Below are 13831 nucleotides of genomic sequence, written 5' to 3'. Positions count from 1 at the left end.
CAAAACTTGAATTAGGTACACTGAAAAAAGTGGATTATACTTAAATTTTTTTCGGATTGCTTAAAATCTAATACCGTGTTTTATATGGTGCTGCTTGTTGTTTCTTAATTAAACGAGAATAACAATATTTAAAACAGTCTTATTATCAGTGGATAGCCTCCGTGGTCGAGGGGTAATGCTATAGACCAAATTCACTCGGTTCAATTCCCGGCGTGCGCAAGTAAAATTTGCGTTATTTCACAAATTACTCATTAAAAATAATATTTATTTATTTATTAACGGACATAGTCCAAATTACAAAATAATAACACGAATACAGTAAAATGAAAAATACAGAAGTAGACAAAGGTGCATGAAAGCAAAGACATAAGGCAGATATAATATAAGAAAATAAAGTGACAAGTCGAATCAAATCAAGATTACGCCGTAGGTCAGGACTACAGGACACTTATAATATTCCGTCACTAGTTTAGCGACTGGCAAAAATCATTCAGACTCATCCCAAAAAAGTTAAGGTTTTGACTTGAGTTGACCTGTCTACACATTCTGGACAATGGTGAATAATATCCATAATTTGTCGAATGATGGTTGAGGAAGAGCGATTCATTATTTCTGAGTCTGTGCGAGGGGATATTGAAATGAATGAGTTGCAGTAGAGTAGGTGAATCAATAATACCATTTATAATTTTGAAGAAGCAAATGAGGTCATTTCTTTCCCGACGGACTTCCAAAGGAGACAGGTTAAGAGTTAGTTCAATTTCATCATATGAGTATTTGCCTTTTTCTAATCCTAGCCTCCTAGCAATCCCTCTTAAGAACCGATATTGAAAAAATTCAATACGTCAAATGTGGACAGCATAAAAAGGAGACCAGATAACACAAGCATATACAAGATGTGGGCAAACCAAGGAGCAGTGAAGAGTTCTGGGGATGTTTATGTTTTTGAAGTCCGAAGTGATGCTAGTGCTGAAACCAAGTAGTTTGAGGGATTTATTAACGATTGCAGTTATGTGATCCCGAAAAGAAAGCTTGCTATCAAGAGAGACACCAATAGATGTAACAGTTGTTAAGCAAATATTATTAAGTTTGTATTCGAAGACAATCGGTTTTTTTGATCTATAGAAGGACATAATTGTGCATTTATCGACATTTAGTTTCAAACAATTAATTTTACACCAATCATTGAAAGAGTCGATATCCGATTGGAAAAGAAGGCAGCCATCGTGATTTTTTATTATTTTTAGAATCTTATTGTCGTCCGCAAAAAGCCAAAAGCGAGTATAAGAGAAAATACTAATAATGTCGTTTATAAACAAGTTAAAAAGAAGCGGCGCTAGATGTGCTCCTTGAGGTACGCCGGACGTTACTTCAATAAAATAGTAGACACAAAGTTGTTTAATTTAACTCTTTGTTTTCTATTGCTTAAATAAGAATTAAAGAAGGATAGCAAGGGGTTTTTAGTACCGATAGCATATAGTTTGGCCATAACGATTGAGTGGTTTACTTTGTCGAAAGCTTTAGAGAAGTCGGTATATAGAACATATATTAGTGAGTTATCTTTTAGGCCATTGACGATGGAATATTACGATATTTAGTTTATATGCGGCACGTTACTGAGTGGACGATACTCCCACTAACGCTCTGGTGTAAGGCCACCAATTAGAATTAAAACGTTGTCTGAAACGGATTTGGTCGTGTTTGGTGACAAGATCCGAATAGCCAGGAACGGAAGTTCACGTCCCACCGTCCTGTTACCATTTCCTATCTCTCCCCACTAACTTCAGCTTCACACTCGTTCTAACTGGCTCCAGACGGTTGGGAACAGTTATGTGTTAAGATTATTGTGTGTCTTCGAATTATTATTATATCGAGGGCTTAAGATCACAGGGGTTCATATTTATTAGTGACATGAAGCTCTATCGTGTACATAAAACCGTTTAATAGATACAGTTGGGCATATTAGTTGGGCATACAGTTAGGAATATGAGCATTCCAATCTTTATTTGCTTTTATCTCAAAAACGTGTTGTAGATAGGTCCCTGCGATAGCCATTATAATTATTAAAAATTGTCATTCAACCAAAAAAAAACTCTTTTTAATGACAAATGAACACTTTTGTAAAATTATTAATTTTAATGTAATGCTATTAAATTATAAAAAAACAAGGTTTCTAAAGAAAATCTAATTTCGCCTTAAGTATGAAGGTAGGTATGTACCTACCTAAAACGAGCTTCTACATTATTTAAAACATGTTAAGGATAAACTCCTTGGTTAAATAAAACAAATTTCCATTGCTTAAGAGTTTCTGCAAACTGAATTGGTGTCACTTTCAATTTAGCGTAATCCAAAAATAACTCCAGGAAAATACAGCGCTTTATTCGATTTACCTGGCTGTTAGTCGGTAGATTAATTTCTCGGGTTTCGTGAATGCTCATGCTAATGTCTCGGGGGATACCTGTAAGCCGTTTAAATCGTTCTGAAAGTTCAACGATTCGTTGCGAAAGATGTTGGGTTTTTCAAGGACTCGTGTGTTGCGATCTTTACTTTCTTATATGTTCATCTGATGGCGAATCATACTTTGATCATTATTTATCAAAATATGACTCCATTTGATTTATTACTGATTGATAATAATATTATTAGATAATATTATTAAGTTCCACGCACACACGTGTTCCTTGGATTAATGGGAAAATATTAACAAAAAACTTTGCTTATCGCTCTATAGGTAGGTAATCAACATTCCACAGCGTTTGTGAACAGTGAATACCTACTTAACTAAACAGACGCTATGTAGATGTTCTTTAGGTCATTATTACAATTAATAAATTTTTTGGCTGTCTTTTTTGTTTTTTGTGAATCCGCACAAGAGTCCCAACTGCTCCCAACCGTCTAGAGCCAGTGAGACTCTGGCATCTCCAATTGAAGTATGTTCTGAGGCTGAAGGTAGTGGGGTGGTGGGAGAGATTGGGGAGAGGAAAGAGGGGAAGTACCTGGCTATTGAGATCTGGTCACCAAACACGGCCAAAGCCATTTAAAGCAAAGTTTCAATTCTGAATAGTAGTCTTACACATCAGCGATAGTGAGAGTATCTTCAACTCAGTCCCTTGCCGCAAATATACTAAATATTATTTTTAATAAGTAATTTGTGAAATAACACAAATTATAGAAACAAAATTTACTTGCGCTTGCTGGGATTTGAATCTGCGACCTCCAGCTTGCTAGTCGAGATCGTAATATTAAAAATATTATTTGTTTATTCAATAACAAGAAAACTTTCAAATACTAGGAGTAACATTATCCCATTTACGCATGTGTGAGTATAGCCGCCTTGTTGTTAAGCGTACTTTTTTACTCTTTGTTTTCTGCAAACCAGTGCATACTTGTACCATACAACTTGTCAACATAAGAATGGCTACATTTTGACCAAAATTTTATTTCCAAAAAAGCACTCAGCGTGGGAAGTTTGTCATAAGACAAAAAAAATGATTCAATAATATCAGGTTGGTAACCGAAAAACTATTTTCATTATTTACTAGTTATCATATTTTTTCTCAATAATGAAACAAAAATCGTAACCTTTGTGTTTCGTTAAGAATATATTAACATTTTTTGCCAGCGTTTCTTACTACTCACAACCGGTTGGTCAATGTGCCGTAACATGAGCAACCCGACAGAGTGAACTAGTACATAATACATACACCTATTCGCAACTATCTTAAATTAATACTCCATATCTTTATCACCATGTTCTGTAATGAGAAATTAAAGTTTCGTTCAACTCTAGAGATACAATAAAATCAAACTCAGGGGCCAGTTGTAAAACGAGCACTGAATGGCTTTAATATAAATACATATTTTTAAACTCCGTCGATAATGGAATGTACTGAATACTTCAACTTGCCAATGTAAGTTTAGTAAGTGGTCAGCAATTTATCAGTGTATTTTGAGAGGTCAGCAAGACAGCAAGGATGGACAGATTTACTCTCAAAGGAGCTGCAACTAAAACAAAAGAATAGGCAAATTAAGGGCAGACTAAAGTAAAATATTGTCGAACAACTTAAGCTTGCGAATAGACAATATTAACGGTATAGTGCATAGTGTATAGAGATGAAACATCGACAAGCAACTGAATGTTGGGAACAGACAAATAAATTTTGTGAATATTTATTGTTGGTTCCAGCTTGAAATATAGGATAGTTTTGGACCCGATAGGTGGCACAGCTGTTGATATCTAAAAAAAAATTCAAAATCAATTTTTTTTTCACATCCGAAAATACATACAAGCACAAATTTTAACTTCCCTACTTAGAAGGCGGTCTGTGGCAGGACAACGTCTTATATTATAATATAGTTAAATTTTAACTGGTTTCTAATCTTAGTATGTACAGGGTTTTCCAATAAGAGATATTATTTTGATATTCAATCGTAAAAGATCAATGGTTTCGTTAAAAAACGAAAAGTAAACCTTGTCCAGATCAATACCATACAATTCCGGCCATAAAAAAATCATTAATTATCTCTCGATAGCGCAATGCATTCACCGTAACTGTTGCTCCAGCCTCATATTCTAAAAAATTAAGGTCCAATGACTCCGCCGGACCATAAACCGCACCAAACAGTCACACGTTGAAGATAGAGAGACTTTTCAAGAATTACTCTTGGGTATTCCGAGCCCCAGATGCGACAATTTTGCTTGTTGACGAAGCCACCAAGTGGAAATTGGCCTCATCACTCAAGATGATTTGCATTTGATTCACTCAAGTGAATTTTAATAATTTCAATGCGTTGTTGAAGAGTGAATCGTTCCACTTTTATTAATGGCGTAGTTTCTACTTGTCAAATGTCAAAAATGACAGCTTCAAAAGTAACATCTACCGAAATAGCCGGCTATTCAAAATAACACCTCTTATTGGAAAACCCTGTATATAAAATTATCAGTCTGCGTATGTCTGTGCTCGCAAAACTCGAAAAGTTGTCGACCGATATCGCTGAAAATTTCAATGTTTTTATTATTAGTACAAGGAGTGTTTAGAGATAAATTGTATAATAAGTTGAGGACGCTCGAGGAATAAATAACAATAAAATATTTGCAATAGCGAAACATTTCTAGGGGTATATAAATATATACATATGTTTACCACAAACGTAGGACATGAACCTTAACAAAACAGGTTAAAATGTTCACGCACGTGATGATCACGCTAACATATATTTTTAAAATATATATACATATATTATGTCATGGACGATCCGTTATTCTGTGTCGTAGGTGTGAAAGTCCTCACGAAGGGTCACCTGCAACTGAAACTTACTTATAATAAAATAACCTTCAATGATAGGTAGCATGATTGATACATAACTATTAATTAAATCTTATGCTTACCATAAGGCAAATGACCACCAACGACCAACCGTAAGCATAGATAATGAACGCCTAATTAGTAAATATATATCTTGGCATATATTGTCATGCGTTATTCATGCATGTTCTTGGATGCTATAATTATTAGTATTTCAACTTAGTTATATAATATTTTAACCTTAAAAAACATATAAACGTTTCTTTGGTTTCACTGAGGATTGAACCTTCCTCGGAGATATCGGGACGAATGGCAACCCAACGCACACCACACAAAATAAACGCTACCAATGAAGAAATACATTATTTTTTTAATGAAAACATACCACTTTTTTTACACTTCCATTATTTTTTTAAATATATGTTAAAGTTCACGTCCTAATTTTGTGCTAAAAATATAAATAAAATTTTTTTTTTTTTTTTAGTGCCCTTTTTTACTCATTTAAAGTACGCTCTAGCGTGTTTAAATCGCACTTTATGGAACGCGCGTTTTTTAAGGTTACCATGGCAACATCAACAAATCAACAAAATGTGAAGTCTAAATGTCAACTTTTAACTATACTGACACATTTTCTGAAGGTAAGCAAGCACAACTCGTTCATCTACATCTACTACGTTTTGCTCCTCCATCCATGTTATGAACCTTTTATATTCTTTTTTATAAACGTTTTTGGGTTTTTCAGGTATTAACCGCGATTCTGCTTTGGTATTTAAATTATGAATGTTAGAACTCATTTTACAGTACACAATAACTAGTAAAAACTGTGATGTCAACTATTAATCTTATGTGACAGATTGCAAATCAATGTTTGTGTTTTTCATTTCCATGACAACAAGATATTGTGATGTCACATAACGAATTCATTAATAGTTCTTATTTCCAAAATTTTAATAATAATATCAACATTTATGTTTTCAAAGTGTACCAATAAAAAAAATAGCGTAAAGTATTCGTGGATAACTGGTCTTTAAAACACGCGCGATTTTTCGAGCACGACGGCGTAGCCGAGTGCTCGAAATAAAGCAAGTGTTATACTTTAATATACTATTTAAGCAATACCAATTTCAAAACAAGAACCCCAAAATCAATCATAGAATTTTATTTTAGAAAAAGAGATTAACAATGGCCATATAATTATGAAATTATTCAAATAAATCTACTTTATTCAAATAATTTTCTTTAAAATATTCCTACGCTGCATTAAATAAAACAAAAATCTTAATTTTCTTTTAAATCGTTATTGCTTTAACTGTTCGGTTTAATTGTACTTTATCGGAATCAGGTGCACCGTTATTATTGAATGCATTGAATTTAAAAGAATGAAGTGAGAGTCTTACCTCTTCAAGGCCAAACAATGGATCAAAATCAACTCTCAGTATTATGGGTGTATTCGTTCCTCAACACTAGTCAGACTTATGATAAATTTAAATAAAACATTACTAAAGCTAATCGGTTCCTTGAACCAAAATTAATTGAACTATTTGTGCACTTTTTAATACACCCACATGATTTTATGTTTTCCTCAATCCTGATCGGAGTTTTATTATTTTATTTAATTAATATATTTTAAGTTTTTAGTTTAAATAATACCTATTACTATTCATTAATTAATTAATTTAAATAAAACATTAGTAAAGCTAAGCGGTTTCCTGAACAAAATTAATTAAACTATTGTGCACTTATATAATACACCCACATGATTCTGTGTTCCGTTTTCCTTATTATGTCCTAATCGAAGTTTCATTATTTAATTAAATTATTTTTTTTTATGATTTCAGTTTAAAAAATACACTATTTTATTCATAAAAATGGTAATTTATTAATAAAAAAGCTGTGTTTAAGTATTTGTAAGCAAGTTCAGGTTGATAATGCCTTCAGAAGGCAAAACAGCTAACACGTGTAACAATAAAAATAACATAACAGAACTTATAGAAAAACGTTATATTAAAGTTGATTTCTACAATTAAACTTAAAATAAATAAATTCATTTATATATTTTATAATATTATGCTCACACCATTCTTTTTAACTTGGCCTCCATTACGGTCTGAAAATCATATTATTATTAAAAGATTTTATTTTTATTTTTGTAAATTAAAATCACATAAATAAAATGAGATTTTAGATATTCCTTTAAATCACCACTAATGATACAAAGTTAGAAACTTAAGGGACCGTACTGATACAAGATTAGAAACTGAAGAGACCGTAATTATACAAAGTAAGAAACTTTCTACTGAATTTTTTTTACTATCCTACTTACTGTGTAGTAAAAACATGTAAGACCGTTGATCTAACGTATTCGGAAATCGTAAACGGTCGCAAAATTAGTGCAACTATAATAAACAAGATTGAAAAATGCAAAGTGGATATAATAAGTAATTTTTGACTGAGGTACATTCTTGTTTCGGGTGTTTTGACAAAATTAACAGTTGTTGAAGTGTGTGCGTGGAATCAAATTATTAATTCTTAACAATAATAATGATATTTGGATGATTTGTTAAGCGCCGTTTTTGTAAGAAGGGCGCTATTCTTCTAAACGAACGGGTAATTATATTAGCAAGTTCAAAAACAAAGCGCAACCTGCTTGGTTTATTTATTGGTAAAATCCAATTTAAAATTTTGCATGAAAAAGGCCACGCAACAATTGCTCTTAAGGCTCTAGCTCCACCCATACATAACACTAAACTGTTTGCGAGGAATCCGTCCGCTGGGGTTTTCCTTGCAACCTGATTGATGGTCGCCCGCATTATTTAAGTGTAGTGTGTATTACAATACGTGAATATTGATCAGCCTTTTGGAAGTTTGTCGGAGCATAAGTAGTTTAAGTGACGGTATCTGGTCTCTTTTTAACCCAGGAATTACCACTTTTTTCAATACGGTTTTTGAAGCCAGCTTTATCGTCTAGGTGGGTGCTGGCTTTTTGACATTCCTTTTTGCTTTGCAAAAAGCATTTAATCATGCTAATCCAACCAACCCACATACTATATTGATGTACCTACCTAATTACAAGATTAATTTTATTGTGTCCAATAACATTGCATTCAACCCTAAGATAATGAATGTATCATTTTCTATTCCAAGCATTTTCAAATTAACTACTCAACAAAAATTTACTCAATAATTTAAGCAAATAAACACAAACTCTCTTGTATTATAAAACACACAAGAGAATGTTAGTGTAAACAGAAGTTTGATCAAGCTGAAAATGATAAGTTATGGTAAAAAAGTATGGACCATTATAAATTAAATAATTGACAAGAAAAAACGTTTGACAGCACATCACATAAAAAACTTATAAGTAAATTAAGAAACATTGGATTACATTTTACAGCTCTAGAATGGATAGAAAACTACCTTTTCAAACACCCTCAAGTCGTTCAAATAAACGACGTGTTTGGTCTGTCAAAAATAAGAGATGATTTGGTGATTTTGTTTCAAGAATAGTCCCAGTAACTTTACTGGTTATCATCTATTTAAATGACATATTCATAAAAAACTAAACGAAATAATATTATACAATTACGAACCCATACATAAAACGGGTGCGTGGCCAGCGATCCCGAATAATTGTCTATTATGCCGATTATGAGTTTCATGTTTTCTACACTGCCTACAAAAAAAAAACGCGAACTATGCGCGAACTTCATATCGGTGTTTTGTCAAAATGGTGCCCTGGTTGGCAAATTTTCTCGTAAATTATTATTTACGTAAATAATATTAAATATCAGAATTACCAATATCTTCGTTATATGCAGATCGACATTTTAAATTAAAAAACACATATTTGTGAAACGGTCCGGAAATGCAATACATATGGTATTTTTGGCTGGGGAGGAACACATGAAAATATTTTAAATCCACTTTAAATAGTTCAAAGATTGTTAATTAAGATAATCTTGAAAAAAACCATCTAAATTCTCTAATGAAATTCCCTTTTTAATATTAAATGTAGCTATTATAGACAAAATGAGCAAATAATACTATATTATATACATTAAAAACACCTATCTCTATCTACGTATGATTTAATTTAATGACCTCCCATTAAATCTAAAAATTATCGGAAATATTCACCAATAATTTATATTAAATTGAAAATTTATCTAAAACTGCTGCAAGTATCGATAAATATTTCTTATATTATTTTTTTATCTTGAAATCTGTTACTGATTATTTTTTATCTTAAAATCTGTTATTGTTAAGTTTTTCTTATTAATCTATTTATTATTTACAATATTTTATTAATAATTACTTAGATGATATTATACACGGTGTCCGGAAACTCGTAGTACAAGCGGGAAACTGGAGAATCTACATGGGGAACCCAAAAAAACATAAAGTTTTTTGATTTGGGCATTTTCAAAAAAAAAAAAAACAAAAAAAAATATTTTTCGGCTATTTTAGGGTTAAAGTTTTTTCTGGTGTTTAGGGTTAAATAACAGATGTTTTAACCCTGCAGAGCAGAAATATTTTATGATTACACCGGGTTAAATGAAGGGTGATTTCAAAATAATGCTTCAAATCCGAGTTTCTTCATTTGTTTTACTTTCAAATAGTTTTAATTAGTTGGGTACTTTGGTCTTCAGTAATAATTTATAAGAAATTGATTAAAAAAAACTTCAAACTCGATTTACTCGATAACGAAAGCTCAAATAAAAAAAATATATACTACAAAATCGACTCCAAATGTGATGTAGATTCACCAGTTTCCCGCTTGTACTACGAGTTTCCGGACACCCTGTATAATCAGAACTACTTCACCAAACACAAGATCCTTGTCTCTACGTGGTGAGGAAAGGCTATTTTTATTTTTTTCCTTTATAGCACTGTGCAATATTTAAAAAAAATTATGTTCATGTAAATAATGGTTCCATGATAATTCAACACACTTTTCAAAAATGATATAAAGTCATTAGAAACGATGATTTTTTTAAAAAAAACTAACCTTACCTAACCTAATCTAACCTACTTAACCCAGTTAATAAAGTTTTTGTTTCATCACTTTCCATGACTTTATATAACATTTTAAAGATGTGATGAATTATCATTGTGATGAATTATCATTGTGATGAATTATCATTGTGATGATTTATCCGGTCACCGTAAATAATGTATACAATATTTACTGAAAATTAAAAAAAAAACAATATTTCTAAATAGTTTAAAATAATGTCGCTATCCGCGTTTGTCTGTTTGTCTGTTTGTGCGCTTAGTTCTTCGTTTAGAGAATTTCTTCCGAAATATTTACATATTTAATGCATGCATATCATATTTTTTTAAAGTAGAGAAAATTCGATGTTTTATAATCAAGTCGTAAAAATATATTTTCGTGCACTACATTGCTAACGCTGGTGAGATGTGAGATACATCAAAATAATGTACTACGGGAAATATATATATCTTTAAAAGGCATACAGAAAATTCCACGATGGCAAATGTCTATCTCCTAAGCCCCGATCAATGCCGGTTGTACGTCAGCTAGTCTAATATGTGTATTATATTTACAGTACAATTTATTATATATTATTTAATTTAATTTACTATGCAATTTATTTCTTAAACTTCTTATTCATCGTTGAACATTGAGCACATAGCAGCTGCTCCGCCGCTGAAACAGGCATCAAAAATAGTTTATTTGGCTAAAAAGAAATACAACTTTTTAAAACATGTTCGAGGGACAAGAAAAGCTGAATTTTGCTTCAATCTAGGTTAAGTAATTTGAAAAACTCAATTTAAAACATACATAATATTTAAAAATAATTAAAATTGGCCAAACCTAATAGACGGAGAGTTTTCGACAGTGATTAGTGAAAATAACAGTAAATATTATTTATTACCACATTTACATATATTATATCACATCTAACTTCAATACGAACATATTTTTGCGTTCGAACTAAAACTTTGTGGCTTCACATATCGATTAAATTAAACCATAACTTTTGTTTGATTTATTAAGGCCGACTGGTTTCGCTTAACACAAGCATAGTAGGGTACAAATTAAACTAACTGACTAACAGTTATGTTGGGTGAAACCGGTCGGTTTTTATAAATTAAGCAAATTTAGTGGATAAGAAACAAAGTTATATTTTAACTTGGTTAATAATTATTTACTAACCACCTATTTTTTTACCCTTTTTATCTATCGTGTCGTAAATGCTATCCCCTGTACCTCGTACTTCCCCTTTAATTTCTATAAATTAATGTTTTAAGGAATATGATGTAGAATTATTTTATGAATATTTTGATGCATTCATTACTATTTATTCTCTAAAGCAAACAAAAATATTCAAGAAATAAACCATCCGTATCACTAGGGTAGTCCTGTGTCGTGCGCAATTTATGTAGGTACTTATTTTTTTTTAGATGATCATAATTATATCAACTGCTCCCAACAGTCTGGAACAAGTGAGACTATAGCATCCTTAATAATTGGGATATAGTGTGAAGGTTGTGGGGGGGAAGGATGTAGGGGAGAGAAAGGTGGGAAAGTAGCTGACTAATCGTAAAACAACTAACTGTAAAATACGGCTAAAGCATATCTGGATGGTGTTCTTCACCACAGCGATACTGAGAGTATTTACGCAGAATTCGTAGTGAAATAAGAAAATATATAACTCTTGTGTGAGTGCTTCCAAGAAAACTGTTATTATCTAAAATTAATTAAAATTCATAAACATTAATTTAACAGATTTTTATTACATGGCTATAATGACGTTAAAATGAATTTATTTTTAGCCTTTTTTATTACATACGTTAGTTTGAACTGCATTTACACGGTCAGTAAAACTAAAAAATAAATTCAGATAAAACTCTCAGCACATTCCTATATTATCGCTTAAATAAAGCCATTTGATTTTTTTTTAAAACACATTATTTTTTTAACTTTTGATGATAACGATCCGTGATGGCGATTTAAAATTTAATTTCCCAAAAGGTCAATTAAACCATGATTTAAAGCGTACATTGGTGTAGCGATAAATTCCCCGATCCCAGGTAATCTTGTGTATTTAATGAAAATATGTGTAAAATAATTACAACATTTCCATGTAAAAAATTTTGTAGTTCACAGGTTGCCTGGTAGGTCTGAAACATCAAAGCAACAAAGGATGTAAAAATGAAAGTAAACTAGTCCTTATATTTTTTAAATATAACAATTATTTCATTGCTTTTAAATAAACTGCACAGGGTTTTGGCAGCCGGGTGGAAAGAGCCAACGCTTCACGAAGCTGGCCGAATGAAGGATCTTTCTTTGCAAGAGCGTCGTCCCGTCTTACCACACTTGCCTCGCAAGAGTCGGTTTTACCCCCTAGGTAAAAAGTCACTTTAAAGTGGAATTTTTAAAGAAGAAGAAATACAGATGTGATTTCAGATTTTCACGTCCAAAAGTATTATAGTGATATTATTATGCCGAGTTATGTTACCTCCTATTTTAGCCAACGTTTTGGACAGCATTACAGTGACCATCATCAGAGAAGAGGTGGAAAGATTATGGTAAAGTGTGTATTGAGAATGGAAGTATAAAATGTATGTATGGATTGAAAAAGAGACATAAGGCAGCGCTTTCTTTCCTTATGTGATGGAATGAATTGCCAAGATCCTGAGAAAAGAAATCATAAAGACTCGGTACCAAGACAAAAATACAAGACTCATTGAGGCCTACAAAAACTAAGTTTCTTCTTAAAACAGAGTTTATAAACTACCTTCTGGATGTGATAAAGTATATTGTAGTCCAGGCCAAATGGACAATCTCCAAAATAATATTTGAACACTTTCGGGCATATAAACACGGCCACCAAAATCTGATCCAATTCGATCTGATGAAAAAATTTTATGGAATATTTATACTAAAAAGAGACAAGGTTTGCACAATCCACAAACACTTTCCAACCATTAAATGATGTTTTAGTTACACATTGAATTAATACCGTACAAGCTCTGTTTTGAATTCTTACTTATAAAAATGTGTTTATCTCTACTGCGAAATAACTTGCACGTCGCATTTTGGCTAAGTCAGAAGCCAAATGAACGGTACGGATTTCACATTTATCAAAATTCTGACTGTGTTGTGTTTTAAGCCTCAGAAACATTACATTATGCGAATCAACGCTTATTTGGGAGTGGCCTATGCAGATTATATATTGAGCTGCCACGGAATATAATTTATTTGTATGGGATCTGTCACCTCGACAGATGACAGCCGCAGATCAAGGCGAAAAAAAATTGATATTTTTTCTTACGGCAGGAGAGGGGGTCGCATCATTTTCAAATAGCGCCTGGCTAGCAGATCACAGCGTATCATCATCGCCACACCCACACTTATAACACGTCATCTGTCAGGTGAAACAGGTATGGGATTGTATGGCGAGCGATATTGCGTTGTATAAAACTCTTTGATGCGTATAGCGTAATGTGTCTCCACCCTTATTGTTCAAATACGGATTCATTAGCTACCGTAGAGATCG

Source organism: Hesperophylax consimilis, chromosome 23, assembly GCF_061612785.1.
Source record: "Hesperophylax consimilis isolate HC1 chromosome 23, BYU_Hcon_1.0, whole genome shotgun sequence".
In the NCBI taxonomy this organism is placed as follows: Eukaryota; Metazoa; Arthropoda; class Insecta; order Trichoptera; family Limnephilidae; genus Hesperophylax; species Hesperophylax consimilis.
Note: the sequence above shows the minus strand (reverse complement) of the source record.